Source organism: Magnolia sinica, chromosome 9 (assembly GCF_029962835.1).
Source record: "Magnolia sinica isolate HGM2019 chromosome 9, MsV1, whole genome shotgun sequence".
NCBI lineage: Eukaryota > Viridiplantae > Streptophyta > Magnoliopsida > Magnoliales > Magnoliaceae > Magnolia > Magnolia sinica.
The window spans coordinates 16,794,961-16,811,516 of record NC_080581.1 but is presented as its reverse complement, the minus strand read 5'-3'; positions in this window follow the sequence as shown (position 1 = coordinate 16,811,516).

Sequence of the window (16,556 nt, the reverse complement as noted above, 5' to 3'; positions counted from 1 at the left end):
TAAGATCACGCAACTTCCTTGGCAGGTATAACCACGTGTCCTTGACTACCATAACGACTCCTCATCAGTTTGAACCTACATATTAAAATGGCCAAGCTATATGTCCTAGAGAGGGGGGGGGGTGAATAGGACTATGCCAAATTAAAAATAAATACTACGGAATATGAAACAAGGAATAGATAGCACTATATACCAATCACAGTATAGGAATGGAAAGCAACCTAAAATAGAGAAAATGAAACAAAAATTGTTCTAAGGATAACCTTACACCAAAAACCAAAGTTTATGGTATGACAACCTTATTTCTAGAATAAATAGAGAAACTGAATCTCAACATAATAAAGAGATAGCAAAAATATAATGCTGAAATGTAAATCTAAATTATTACAACATTCCCCTTTATGCTTGAAATGAAATGATTACAACATTCACATTCACACGAACATTCCACAATTCTGAATGATAAAAGATAGAAAATATAAATCACACATCCACAACACAAAGAATTATAGTGGTTCGCCTGTGTGTTCACCAACTGTTAAACAACAGCCACACAGAATGCTACTCTACTCCTAATATCCTTACACAGGGGATAATAGCGTTCACTATTAAATAGGTTTTCACAGGTTCGCCCAAAACCTTCACAATTGTGTCTTTTTCAAAGGGCTTACACAATTCAAAAACCCCCACTTCTGAGTTTTCTGGTTCTCCTCACTTTGAGATTTTTCTGGCTTAACCTCAAATAAAACCAAACAATGTAAAATACCTAATTTTCTCCTTCGTTGTAGCAGCCTAGAAGAACCAAGTCGAAGTAGAGATTTGAATGTCAAAGTTCAATATCCAATACTCACTTTATAATGGTTCTAGGTTCTAATAGATTTTAAATTGAAACAAAAGGGCTACCTCTAATTGATTTTGATTCCAGAAAAAGGAAAACAACAATTCCTCTTTTCAGATTAGATTGAAATGCAAGAAACAAAATCAATTAATAAAGCTAAAGAAAGAGAATATTAAATATGTACACTTAGCTTAAATGAAGCACCGACTTATCTCTCAGAAGACCAAATTAAATTAACTTGAATTGCTTGTTTTATTCTGAAATTGGTGCTCTATTTATAGGTTAGCAAATCACACCTTCGACTGGTCTAAGGACCTCTACGACTGGTCGTAGAACCAACGGATATTTGAAAATTCGGGCCCGATAAGATTTGGCAGTTTCATGACTGGTCGTAGGTCTCCTTCGACTGGTCGTAGGATCCCTTCGACTGGTCGTAGGTGGCCGAATTTTAATGCTGTTCTTTGAGTCATAGGTCTACCACTAGTCGAAGATGCAATCAACACTTTTCCTATGACTGGTCGAACAGTCCCCAGGACTAGTCGAAGCCTAATAGAAAATTTTTTATTTTTGTAACAAACTTACAACTGATCCAGAAAATGTTTAGACAGGTCGAAGCAGTGCTAAGACTAGTCGAACAAAGTCCAGGACTAGTCTTAGAACAAACCAAACTCACTTATATAAAACATATGAATTATGTATCCAAAATGGCCTACTCTAAAGGTCAACCTACGGTTAGTCATACCTCAATAGTGAAGTAAGGACATTGAAACTTTAGAGACGAGTGACCTTTGAAAGTAATGAAGCTTGAAGTCTTGATGGAGCTCAAACTTGAAAGCTTCTTAAGATCTTGAGGTTGAACTTGAAAGCTTCTTGAGATTCTTGACTTGTGAACAGTGCTTGTTAAACTAAGTTGATCTTGAGTAGAGCATTGTTCTTCACAGATGCAAGCTTCATAACAGTGTCTTTGGCACCACAAATTTGATAATACAAAGGGCTATAAACTATGACACTTACACATATCACTTAAGCCACTTGTGCTACCTGTATGGTTATATTTTTAATGGATAAGTGGCCAACTCAGTGTGAATTCCCCTCAAGATTACACATTGTTGTATTAGGTAAGTATAGTTATAAAATAATAAGGCAATCAAAACAACACATGATGCAGTCTTTTTAAATGCATGGATGCGTGAATGCACATCGCCCCGGGGATGCACATCCGTGCAAAAATTGGGCTTGTCACCCATGCAATCATCGACCTGGAAAAATCATCTAGTCAGAACAATAGATCGATAGTCGGTGGTTTGGGAGCTAGTGAAATGATACCCCGATAATTCTAAGGCACGTGGTATAACATCCAGAATTAGCCACCCGTCATCGCCCAATAGATCGATAGTCAATGGTCTGGGAGCTAGCGAAACGGTACCCCAATGATCCTAAGGCATGTGCTACAGCATTCAGAATTAGTCATCCGTCATCGTCAATATGCCATGGATGCGTGATTAGCCAAACCATTATTAGTCCAGTTATAATTAGCCAATTTAAATAAGCTCAAGGTCATTATGGGGGCTTGTCACCAGCGTAGGCCGACAGCTCGAGCATAGGTCCCATACTACCATCCCGCCTCATGAGGCTATCACCTTAGGATGTTTAATGGAAATCCGTCGACTAGTGGCCAATCATATTACCGTATATGAGGCTTACCATCACATAGTTACATGATATAAAACATCAAACCCATATAGGGCAGATACTAAAATAAAGCCACATAAGGCGATAGCGAAACAAGTCACATAGGTAAATATCAAAATAAGCCACATAGGGCGAGTATCAAAACCATGCGATAAAAGACTATCCTTGAAAACCACTTAGACACAACAACTCATGGATGGTAGGCCCACATTAATGATCTGTCTAGACCACCACACAATAACTACCAGGTCGAAGGTCCATTTCAATCACCATTAATTGAGTTACATCCCAAGTATGGGTGTACATTTATAAGTGAGGATTTTCCACCAATGTATCAGTTTAAATCCCAGAAGCAATCCACAAATAGTCCAATATCATGAAATAAATAAATAATATAATATTAAGCATGCGATGTAGTAATTCAATTACACAAGTGAATATAAGATGGAGATAGCAATTATCAATTTGAATTAAAATAAAACTATAATTTAAGCTAATGAGAAAATGGAAAGCTCGAGGGGAAGAAATCATCACATGTAGGGTCACGCTCGCGTTCTTGATCCGAGTCCTCTTGTGATCCAAGGTCACCTAAGGAATTTCCTAAAATCAGGGTTTATGTTTGTCAGTATTTCCATGGTTTGTCCAACTAATATGAGTGTCTAAGGGAATGATATCAAGGCCCTCTTAGGCCTTCGTTAGAGGGAACGGGCCCACCATTTTTTTATCCAACAAGGTGGCCTCATGGATGGGCCTCAAGTGAGGGCTCAGATTACACCAAAAATCATTTCGATAGTTGTAGGTGTAACACGTGTATTACTCACACTATCATTCTATGGGGTACGCGGCTTACTAATGATGATCAGCACTATCCAATCATATCCCATGTAAATTAGTATTGTTCAAACATTGGACAAGTAAATTAGCACTGTCCAGATATGTAAATTAGCACTTGTTCAAATGTTGGATATGTAAATTAGTGTTGTCCAAACATTGTCCAGCACTATTAGCATTTGTCCAACTACTGGACAGCGCGTACGATATACGTACAACGTGGACAGACCCACACAGATGGGCGGTGTGGATACATTATCGTGGCTTACAACACTGTCCACATGATCAGCACCTGTCCAAACATTGGACAACGTGGATGCAATACATGGGTCACGGTGGATCTCCCACATGCAGCAAGCGGGGCACACGGTTGGACGGAGCGGATATACAATAAATACGCCAAGGTGGGGCCCTCAATTGCTGCCCAAAATAGCTTAATGGCTTGGATTAAAAGCGAGCCAGAGGTGGGTACCCACCGTCCAAACCTGTTGGACGGTGCAGGTAAGTCCCATGCATTGAGGTGGGTCCACACGTGTGGCCCACCAGCTATATATATATATATATATATGGGAAAAGGTACTATGCGCTCAACCTCACGATAAGCTCCCGTGAGGTCGACCTGTGTGGGCCCCATCGTGATGTGTGTCGACCATCAACACCGTTCATTTGATGGGTGCCCTCTAAATTATGGGATATCCGAAAAATCAGCCGTATACAGAACTCAGGTGGGCCATACCATCTAAAATCATGTGAAGACACTGTTAAAACATATAAAAGAACTTGGTGGGGCCCACCTGAGTTTTGAATGCCGCTGAAACTTGGTCTGAACCCTCATCGATGTGGGACACACATAATGGATGGGCTGGATTTGCAAACCACATCTCGGTGGGCCCAAAAAATGATTATGAATGTTTTAATGGTGCATGGCCCCTCTCCACTTCTATATGTGGTGGCCCCACCAAGTGCTTTTATATGTTTTAATGGTGTCTTCACATGATTTTAGATGGTATGGCCCACCTGAGTTCTGTATATGGCTGATTTTTGGATATCCCATAATATAAAGGAGACCCATCAAATGCACGGTGTTGATGATCAACATGCATCACGGTGGGGCCCACACAGCTCGACCTCATGGGAGCTTATCGTGAGGTCAAGCGCATAGTACCTTTTCTATATATATATATATATATATATATATATATATATATATCATCCAGAGTCTAACCCACCGTCCAGCAAGCTAGACGACAGTGGATGGCGTGTGCACATTGTAAGTGCTATAGTTTATATCCCTGTTTGTTGTCAAATTTGTGGTGCCAAAATCACTATTATACTCTGTTATATATAAACTTGCATAAGTGAAGCTCTCTCAAGGATCAACATTCATGAACAAGCTAAGCTCACATCAAGCAAAGCTCACAAGTACAAGGATCAATCTTGAATGCAAGAACTGCTCACAAGACAAGACTCAAAGCATCAAGACTTCAAGAAGAGTACAAGGCAGTTTGTAAAGATCTCAAGACTTTAAGGCTCATACTTCAAGGTCACTTGTTCCTAATGTTTCAATGTCCATACTTCATAGTTGAGGTTTGACTGACCATAGGTTGACCTTAGAAGTAGGTCATTTCGAATACATAAACTGAATGTTTATTTTACATGAGTTTGGTCTGCTCTTCGACTAGTCCTAGGCCTTCTTCGACTAGTCCTAGACTTGCTTCGACCAGTCTAAGAAATTCCTCGATTAGTCGTGAGTTTGTTACAAATTTCGGATGAAATCATTAGCCGACTAGTCCAGAATCTGTCGACCGATCAGAACGATGTGAGATCGCATCTTCGACCAGTCGTAAATCTTCGACTCAAAATACAGCGATGTGTTATAGGTTCTTCGACCAGTCGAAGAAAACCTACAACTAGTCGTAGGTGACCTACGACCAGTCGAAGGTGACCTTCGACCAGTCGTAGAACGGTCAGAGCTTATCCCGCCGGATCTTTCAAATATCTGTTATTGCTTCGACTAGTCGAAGAGCTCCCTAGACCATTCGAAGACATGATATTCTCACCTATAAATAGTGCACGAATCTCAGAAGAAATCATCGATTTAATTAATTCATTTAAGCCAATCTTCGTCGAACTTCTGAGAGATAATTCTGTGCTCCATCTAAGCTAAGTGTGCTTATTTAATATTCTCTTTCCTTAGCTTTATTTTAATTAATTTTTTTCTGCTATTCCAATCTGATTTGATAAGAGGAATTATTATTCCCTTTCTTTAAAATCAAAATCAATTAAGGCAAGCCCTATTTGGTTTAATTTAAAATCTATTAGAATTAGAACCATTGTAATCGAGTACTGGACATTGAACTTGGACATTTAATCATCTACTCTAATTTGGTTCTACCGGGCTGCTACAATGAAGGAGATAATCAGGTATTTTACATTTAATTGTAAATCCCTTTCTATTTTGGTTTCTTTCAAGATTTGCCAGAAAAATCTTGTTGTATTGGTTTTCTGAGGAGAGCCAGGAAAACTCAGAAGTGGGGTTTTTTTTAATTGTGTAAGCCCACAGACAAAGACACAATTGTAAAAGTTTTGGGTGAACCTGGGAAAACCTATTTTTAGTGAACGCTAATATCCCCTCTATGAGGATATTAGGAGTGGAGTAGCATTTTGTGTGGTTGTTGTTTAACAGTTGGTGAACACACAGGCGAACCACTATAATCCCTTGTGTTGTGGTTGAATGATTTATTCTTTTAATCTTTAATTATTCTTTTGTGGGATGTATTTATGGTGGTGAATGTTGTAATTATTTAATTCAAGCTTTGTGAGAATGTTGTAATAGTTTAGAATTTATTTTCTGCTATTTCTTTTTCAGCTTGATTTACAATTTCTTTTGAAAGTTGTTTCATCAAGGTTGCCTTGCCATTTTTATGGTGTATGGCTGTCCCTAGAACAATACATTTGTGATTCAAGTTATTTCAATTCAGTTTGTATTTAATTCTGTATTCCTCTTCGATTTGAGATTTGATACAAAGACCTTTCTAGAAATAAGGTTGTCCTACCATAAACTCTGGTTTTTGGTGTAAGGTTGTCCTTAGAACAACATTTGTATCAACTTCTCAAGATCTGAATTTTGAGGTTATTTTACTTTCCTGCATTGTGATTTACTTTGGCTATCATATTCTTTTTAATTCCACTATTTTAAGTTTTATTTGGCATTGTCCTATTCACCCCCCCTCCTCTAGGACATATAGCTAGGCCTTTTCACAATATAATTCACACATGTATGATTTATCGAAAACATCGTAACTAAGATCATATGACAGCAATCAAATCAGATATAAATCATTGCTAACATTGTAAGCCTTGAAAACCATAACCTATTGGAAAGCCAGAATGAGGATCTTCCTCAAATCAATGGATGAAAATGTGTCGCAAGCCACAGTGACTGAATGGAATCCTCCTATCATGGAAGTTACTGGGGTTGATGGTTCAAAATCTATGAAAGTCACACCATATTACCAATGGACCACTCTTCAGAAAAGTGAGAGTAGTGCAAATGCTAAAGCACTAAATGCAATTACTTGCGCACTATCACCAGATGAGTTCAAAAGAATCATTTCCTGTGATACTGCAAAGCAAGCTTGGGATATATTAGAAATGACACACGAGGGTACTACAATTGTCAAAAAATCTAAAGTCCAACTCCTCACAACCAGATTTAAAGAAATTCATATGGAGGAAAATGAAATGCTTATGGACTTTTACACTAGAGTGAATGACATTGTAAACTCAATGTGGGGTCTTGGCGATAAAATCCCAGAAAGTAAAGTGTGTGCAAAAATATTACACTCACTTCCTGAACGGTTCAATTCTAAAGTAACCGCGATCCAGGAACTTCGTGATACGGATAATATGAGGGTAAAAGAACTAGTTGGTTCTCTACAAACCTACGAGTTAAACTTTAAAGCTCCTAAAGGTAAATCTATCGCACTAAAATCTTCTAAATGTAATTCAGAAGAAAATTCTGATTCAAAAGATGATATGGCTCTTTTAGCTAAGAAATTTTATAAGATTTTCAAAAGCAAGAAAAGGGTTGATTTTCAAAAGTCAAATGATAAAAAGAAATTTAGACCCAAATCTCGAAAATCTTTGAAAGATAGTCAATGTTACAACTGTCAAGAATATGGGCACTTAGCAAATAGATGTCCTAAAAGGGACAAACCCAAGAAGAAGGGTATGTTGGCTACATGGGATGAATCATCTGATTCTGAAGGTTCTTCTGAATCAGAAGATTCTGAAACCGAGTCAGGCAATGAGGTCAAAGCTCTTATGACTCTAGCCAAATTCACATTTTCAGATAATGACTCTACAAGTGAAGAAAATCTAAATAGTGAATGTGAAAATGAAGATGATCTTCAAGACGCTTACAATGCCCTATATAAGGAAAGTTGTAAAATTGTTACAAACTTAAACTTCAAAAAGAAAAATTTTCTAAACTCAAAAATTGTTTTGAATCACTTGTATTAGAAAAATCACAAATTTCAGATTTTTTTGAAAAATCAAAATGCGATTTGAAATTCAAAAACTCACTAATTACTGATTTAAAATCTGAAATTGAGAAACTTAAAACTGAAGTATCTTCTCTTCTGAGTCTAAAGGACACATGAAAATATGCCTAAGGTGATCCAAAGTTAGAAAAACTGTTATCCGGATCAAGAAAATGTGGCGATCGATCCGGGTTGGGCTATGATAAAAATCTACCTCCTAAACAAAAGTATACTCCTCCTATGTTTGTTAAAGGAGAGTCCTCAAACTCAAAAGGGAAAAGTACTTATCAAGATTTTTCTAGAAATTCAAAAACTTTTCAGAAACCTAGAAACAGCCATGTCAACTTTAATCAGAAACGAAATCCACTAGCTGAAAAGATAGTTGATTTACTCAAGGAGCTCTTAAAATCTAACTCTATAGGTCATTCCTACAAATATACACAAAAGAAGACCAACTATGTTCCTAAACCCAAAACAGTTATGAAATGGGTTCCTAAAGTTACCTGCTTGGTTGCTCACACTGCTTTCAAAGCAACAAGTCATTCAAAGTGGTACCTAGACAGTGGATGCTCCAGGCATATGACAGGTGACAAAGCTTTATTCACGAATATGAAAGATATGACTGATGGTTCAGTCACATTTGGTGATGGTAGCAACTGCAAGATTATAGGCCAAGGTACGGTTCAACTTTTTAATCTTCCTGTGTTTAAAAATGTTTTATACGTTGAAGGCTTAAAACATAACTTGCTTAGTATATCTCAAATATGTGATAATAACCATAATGTTCGGTTTTCTAATCAAAGCTGTGAGATTCTAAACAATAAGGGTTCTGTAATATTAACTGGACGTAGAACGTCTGAAAATTGCTATATTATTAGCGAATCCAACTCATCTAATCAAACATGTTACATGGTCCATACAGACGAGACTGATTTATGGCACAAACGTCTTGGACATGTACATTATCGAAATTTATATAGATTGAGCAAACGAGAACTTGTAAGAGGTTTACCCAAACTTAAAAAATTAGATAAAATTGTGGTGAGTGCCAGATAGGCAAACAAACAAAGAACTCACACAAAAAGGTGAATTCAAATACCACATCAAGACCACTCGAACTTCTCCACATGGATCTGATAGGACCTACCAGAACAGAAAGTCGTGGTGGGAAAAAGTATATCTTGGTAATAGTTGATGACTTTACCAGATTCACTTGGGTAGTCTTCTTAAGGGATAAATCTAAAACCCTTGAAGAAGTAAGAAAAGTTCTCAAAAGGATTCAAACTGAAAAATCTTCTCAAATCAGTAAAATTCGTAGTGATCATGGATCTGAATGTTACATGGTCCATACAGACGAGACCGACCAAGGAATATTACATGAATTCTCTGCTCCCAAAACTCCACAACAAAATGGAATTGTAGAAAGAAAGAATAAGGTGCTTCAAGAAATGGCTAATGTCATGTTGAATAGCATGAAGCTCTCTAAAAATCTTTGGGCTGAAGCAGTCAACACAGCTTGCTATATTATTAACCGAGTCTACACTAGCAAAGATAAAAATAAAATGGCTTACGAATTATGGTTCAATAAAAAGCCTACTGTTAAATACTTTCGAGTTTTTGGCAGCAAGTGATATATTTTACGTGATCGTGAAAATTTGGGAAAATTTGATACGAAGAGTGATGAAGGTATTTTTCTGGGATATTCCTTAAACAGTCGAGCTTATAGGGTTTTGAACAAAAGGACTGGTGTGATTCAAGAATCCATTAATGTTGTCATTGATGATCACTTAAACATACCAATTTCTAATTCAGATAATGATGAAGTACTAATCATTGATAAACCCGATACTTCATCGAATCAGACTGATTCTGAGTTGAGGACTGTTAAAGATCATCTAACCACACAAATTCTTGGAAACCCTCTCACCGGTGTTCGCACCCGTAGACAACTTGAGGATATATGTAATTATGTATGTTTTACATCCCAACTTGAACCATCTAACGTAAAAGAAGCTCTTGCTGATGAGAACTGGATTGTTGCGATGCAAGATGAACTCAACCAATTCGTAAGAAATGATGTTTGGTATCTCGTACCAAGACCTAAAGATAAACACATCATTGGAACAAAATGGATTTTCAAAAGTAAGTCTGACGAGTGTGGAAATATAATTAGAAACAAGGCTAGACTAGTGGTACAAGGTTATACTCAAATTGAAGGGATTGATTTTGATGAAACCTTTGCACCAGTAGCACGTCTTGAATCTATCAGACTATTTATATCCATTGCATGTTTTGAAAAGATAAAGATCTATCAGATGGATGTGAAAAGTGATTTTCTAAATGGCGATTTACATGAAGAAGTCTATGTTGAACAACCAATGGGTTTTGAAGATTCCAAAAATACTGATCATGTATATCGGCTTAAAAAGGCACTTTATGGATTAAAACAAGCACCTAGGGCATGGTATGAGAAACTAACGAAATTTCTTTTAAGTCATAAATTTTAAATGGAATCTGTTGATAAAACTCTGTTTGTTAAAAAACATAATGATCATATCTTAATGGTACAGATTTATGTTGATGACATCATTTATGGATCAACTTGTACTGACTTGACTACTGAGTTTGTAGATTTGATGAAATCACAGTTCGAAATGAGCATGGTTGGGGAATTGACTTATTTCCTTGGATTGCAAGTAAAGCAACAACCTGAAGGAATATTCATTTCTCAATCTAAGTATGCTTTGAATCTAATCAAGAGATTTAGATTTGAGAATGGCAAGAATTTCGATACTCCTATGAGTACTACCCTGAAACTCTCAAAAGACTCTAATGGTAAAAATGTTAACTCAAAACTTTATCGGAGTATGATTGGTAGTTTGTTATATTTAACTACTAGTAGACCTGATATTTCTCTAAGTGTTGGTATTTGCGCAAGATATCAATCTGATCCAAAAGAATCTCACTTGATTGCTGTCAAGCGGGTTATTAGATATGTCGCAAGTATTGTAAATCTCGGTCTCTGGTATCCTCATGAGACTAGTGTCCAATTAGCTGGGTACTCGGATGCTGACTGGACTGATAATTTAGATGATAGAAAATCAACCAGTGGTGGTTGTTTTTACATTGGAAATTGTCTAGTTTCCTGGTTTAGTAAGAAACAAAATTCTATATCACTTTCAACAGCTGAAGCTGAGTATATCGCAGCTGGTAATGCATGTACACAGCTTGTTTGGATGCAACGAATGCTAAGTGATTATGGAATTAAACAGGATTCTATGTTATTACATTGTGATAATTCCAGTGCGATAAATATTTCAAAAAATCCTATTCAGCATTCTTGTACTAAGCACATTGACATTAGATTTCATTATATAAGGGAATTAGTAGAAGAAAAAGTTATATCTCTAGAATATATTCCTACTGAAGATCAACGAGCTGACATTTTCACAAAACCTCTCGATAAAAGCAGGTTCAAAAAGATGAAATTTGATCTTGGCATGTGCATTTTAAATTGATTATTTATGCCTACTTGTATTATAGTGTATATATTTGCTAGATTGAATTCCAATTTTTGTAGAATTTGCAAGAAATTTAAATTTTTGGGGTTTCTTCGACCAGTCGTGAGTATACACGACCAGTCGTCCTACGACCGGTCGTAGATATCCATGACCAGTCGTAGAACTCGGGTTTCACTTAAAATTGGGGATTTTTACTTTCTTCCTCATTTCATCTTTCTTCTCCTTGGAGCCGAGCTTCGACTTGTCGAACCCATCTTTCTTGTTCTTCAAGGTTAGTGTTCCAAATCACTTTTTCTTACAGATTTGTGTCTAGATTGTTTCTTTTTCTAGCTTGAAGCTTTCTATTTTGAATTTCATTGAGATTTGGGGTTTGGATTTTGAAAAATCTATTTTGAGTAAACCCACTTCTCAATCCTTTGCAACTTCTTTATTCCTTGAAATCCTTGTTGCAAATGGCTTTTAGAGGTAGAAAAACTACTTCCCGTGGTCCTTCTTCTTCCTCCAGATCGACCGCTATCTCTAAACGTCATCTTCTTGTTCCCAATGATGATCCATCATATGTTAGGGACATTAGATCACGTAATGTTATTGTTGAACATCCTGTTGATGTTAATCATATTGCACCTTTTGACATCCTTCCTATGCTTGAAGCTATAGGTTGGGTTAACTTATTACATTGGGGTGGGCCTGCATACCTGTCCATTGCCCAATCCATGTTTACATGTATTAGTGCTTTCTCACAAGATGATTTAACTTTTAAATTTTCTACTAGAGAAGGGCCTTTTGACGTTGATCGTCATTTAATTTCAGCCCTTATGGACATTCCTGTGAATGATGAGGGTATTCCTATCCATAACTTAACTGATAAACCCTCAATGTCTGAAAAATGCATGCTCACTAGAGACTTGTGCAACATGGATGTTCAATGGACTCAAAAAGGGAATGCGCTCCCCGCAAGGTATTTGTTACCCAAGTACAAAATTCTCCACAGAATCTTTGTGTCTAATCTGTATCCTCGTTCGGGTAATAAATCTGACTTGACTTTGTTTATGGTTCGTGTTATCCATGCTATTTCCAATGGTACTCAGATTTGTTTACCATCCTTAATCTGTCATTTCATTCTTCAGTTTCGACTCCATCCTGGTCATAGTGACATTCCTTTTGCCTATTTAATGACTGTATTGGCTACACATATGTTAGTCGATATGCCGGTTGATGAGGCACCAATCCATCATCTGATCTTCAATAATACTAATATCAATAAGATGAAGTTGGATCTGCTTCCTGAACATGGTGGTGGTGGTGGTGGTCATAAAGAAGCTGGTGATGACATTAATATGGATGACATTTTTGAGGAACTGGATTCTGACTCAGCAAATGATCCAGATTTTGTACCATCTGATGTTGATGCACGTCTGAGTGCATTAGAAGGTAAAGTTGAGAATATAAATGTAAAGTTGGAAAACATGTCTGTTGCTCATGATTTGCAATTCAAGTACATGCGCAAATATCTTAGGCGCTTGAACAAAGGCATGCACCAACTTGATCCCTCTATTCCTGCTCCATCATCTGGTTCTGGTTCTGAGTAGTTTATATGAGACTTCTGGTCTATAATAACTTTATAACTTAGCACTTGACTGATTTTGAGTTGGATACTATCTATGTTTTATGCTGGATATTAATTCTATGTGATGCTATGCTAAGTATCTCTATCATTCTTTTGCTATACTCTCTTACCTCCTCATGTTTACTCTCATATATTCCTTTATTTAGTTCTCCTTTGTCATATTGTGACAAAAAGGGGGAGAATGGTTTGTTCTTATCGATGTGATTGTGAGAGGAGTAGCATTGATTATGTTACTCAGGGGGAGTGGGGGAGTATGTTTGAGCTTGTTGAATGAAACTGGTTGAATGTTGGAGTATGTTTGAGCTTGTTGAATGAAATTGGTTGAATGTTGGAGTATGTTTGAGCTTGTTGAATGAAACTGGTTGAATGTTGGAGTATGTTTGAACTTGTTGAATGAAACTGGTTGAATGTTGAATATTGAATATTGATTTACAGGTATTAACCAATTGTTTTACTTCTTGTTTATCTTGGTTATGTGTTTTGTCACTAATTTGACAAAGGGGGAGATTGTAAGTGCTATAGTTTATATCCCTGTTTGTTGTCAAATTTGTGGTGCCAAAATCACTATTATACTCTGTTATATATAAACTTGCATAAGTGAAGCTCTCTCAAGGATCAACATTCATGAACAAGCTAAGCTCACATCAAGCAAAGCTCACAAGTACAAGGATCAATCTTGAATGCAAGAACTGCTCACAAGACAAGACTCAAAGCATCAAGACTTCAAGAAGAGTACAAGGCAGTTTGTAAAGATCTCAAGACTTCAAGGCTCATACTTCAAGGTCACTTGTTCCTAATGTTTCAATGTCCATACTTCATAGTTGAGGTTTGACTGACCATAGGTTGACCTTAGAAGTAGGTCATTTCGGATACATAAACCGAATATTTATTTTACATGAGTTTGGTCTGTTCTTCGACTAGTCCTAGGCCTTCTTCGACTAGTCCTAGACTTGCTTCGACCAGTCTAAGAAATTCCTCGATCAGTCGTGAGTTTGTTACAAATTTCGGATGAAATCTGTTAGGCTTCGACTAGTCCAGGAATCTGTTCGACCAGTCGTAGGAACAGTGTGACTACATCTTCGACCAGTCGTAAATCTTCGACTCAAAATACAGCAATGTGTTATAGGTTCTTCGACCAGTCGAAGAAAACCTACGACCAGTCGTAGGTGACCTACGACCAGTCGAAGGTGACCTTCGACCAGTCGTAGAACGGTCAGAGCTTATCCCGCCGGATCTTTCAAATATCTGTTATTGCTTCGACTAGTCGAAGAGCTCCCTAGACCATTCGAAGACACGATATTCTCACCTATAAATAGTGCACGAATCTCAGAAGAAATCATCGATTTAATTAATTCATTCAAGCCAATCTTCGTCGAACTTCTGAGAGATAATTCTATGCTCCATCTAAGCTAAGTGTGCTTATTTAATATTCTCTTTCCTTAGCTTTATTTTAATTGATTTTGTTTCTGCTATTCCAATCTGATTTGATAAGAGGAATTATTATTCCCTTTCTTTGGAATCAAAATCAATTAAGGCAAGCCCTATTTGGTTTAATTTAAAATCTATTAGAATTATAACCATTGTAATCGAGTACTGGATATTGAACTTGGACATTCAATCATCTACTCTAATTTGGTTCTACCGGGCTGCTACAATGAAGGAGATAATCAAGTATTTTACATTTAATTGTAAATCCCTTTCTATTTTGGTTTCTTTCAAGATTTGCCAGAAAAATCTTGTTGTATTGGTTTTCTGAGGAGAGCCAGGAAAACTCAAAAGTGGGGTTTTTTTTTTAATTGTGTAAGCCCACAGACAAAGACACAATTGTAAAGGTTTTGGGTGAACCTGGGAAAACCTATTTTTAGTGAACGCTAATATCCCCTGTGTGAGGATATTAGGAGTGGAGTAGCATTTTGTGTGGTTGTTGTTTAACAGTTGGTGAACACATAAGCGAACCACTATAATCCCTTATGTTGTGGTTAAATGATTTATTCTTCTAATCTTTAATTATTCTTTTGTGGGATGTATGTATGGTGGTGAATGTTGTAATTATTTAATTCAAGCTTTGTGAGAATGTTGTAATAGTTTAGAATTTATTTTCTGCTATTTCTTTTTCAGCTTGATTTACAATTTCTTTTGAAAGTTGTTCCAGCAAGGTTGCCCTGCCATTTTTATGGTGTATGGCTGTCCCTAGAACAATACATTTGTGATTCAAGTTATTTCAATTCAGTTTGTATTTAATTCTATATTCCTCTTTGATTTGAGATTTGATATAAAGACCTTTCTAGAAATAAGGTTGTCCTACCATAAACTCTGGTTTTTGGTGTAAGGTTGTCCTTAGAACAACATTTGTATCAACCTCTCAAGATTTGAATTTTGAGGTTATTTTACTTTCCTGCATTGTGATTTACTTTGGCTATCATATTCTTTTTAATTCTGCTATTTTAAGTTTTATTTGGCATTGTCCTATTCACCCCCCTCTAGGACATATAGCTAGGCCTTTTCACAATGGCCTACACAATGACTTTTGGATCAAGCTGACATTTATTTTTCCCTTTCATCCGGGCCTGTGTGACCATTGTAGGTGGGCCATGAGAAAATACACACATCGTAGGTGGGCCATGATCATAGAGAAAGAGAGAGATGGAGAGAAAGGGAGAAGGAGGGAAAGGGACCGACGGTGATGGAGGGGCCCCGCCACTATGGGCCCCTCTTTGATACAAAATATACATCAAGGTGGGTCCCACTAGATATGGGCCCTTAAATCACAAAATAAATAATTAATAAAAGGAGAAAATGTGGGTCCAAGATCACCCACCTAAGGATCCTCTTCCTTCTTTTGCCTATAGCCTCTAGAGCTCCAATGGATGGACTTCAATTGTTGAGATCGATCATGGAGGGTGGGATTGGATGGTAGGAAGGTGGGCCACACCAAGCTCTTTCTCATGGAGAGCTTGGACGTCCACCTCCCATGGTTGCTTGGGAGAATGAGAGAGAGAGAGAGATGATGGGAGAGAAGTGATGGGAGAGAGGGATGGTGGAGTGACATGAGAGGTAAGGTGCTTATTGACTTTAGGGTACTTGTGTAAGAGAGAGGTAAGGCTAGGGTATGGGTTGCTTGTACTTGACTTTGATTGATGGATTGATGTGACATTTGATGTGATTGATGGGACATTCCCTTGAAATTTGCAACGCGTGGCGTTTTTCTCGAACTGAACGCGGGCCTACTACTCCTGACCTAGGTATCGCCTCGGTGCGTAGTACACGGCGACGGCGTGGTCGTTAGGGTATAAGTATCAGGTCGAGCCGAATCTGGAATATGGGATATGACGCAGGGTCGCGCGCAACTACCGATTACAGATCACAAGTTGCTGAAATTCGACCAGGAGGGCCGTGGAAGCGTACGAAATAGTATGGGATAGGATATGGGCCTCACATCATTACCACACACCAGCTAACAGCTACTGCTGTAGCAGGAAATAGGATTGCGTACTGAGTTACTC